Genomic DNA, 271 nt, shown 5'->3' with positions numbered 1-271 from the left:
TTTTGGAATTTGAGGATTCTAAAAAATTGCAAACAGGCCGTAGGCGGTCTCCATCGGATGCGGATTTCGTGCTGAATTTTTTGATATATTATACTTTTTTTCCGACATCGTATGCAAAAGTTATAGCCGTTTTACATTTTCCCTACACTTTTTGCAAAACATGTCCAAATTTAAGTTTTCAAATTTTCCTAACTAGTAGATGTAGTAATATAACTACCTCTCGAAGGATTTTATTTTTTGAAGTTTTTTTCATTTTCTTTTGATTTTTTCA

The sequence above is a fragment of the Triticum aestivum genome, chromosome 4A, assembly GCF_018294505.1.
Source record: "Triticum aestivum cultivar Chinese Spring chromosome 4A, IWGSC CS RefSeq v2.1, whole genome shotgun sequence".
Taxonomy (NCBI): Eukaryota; Viridiplantae; Streptophyta; class Magnoliopsida; order Poales; family Poaceae; genus Triticum; species Triticum aestivum.
Note: the sequence above shows the minus strand (reverse complement) of the source record.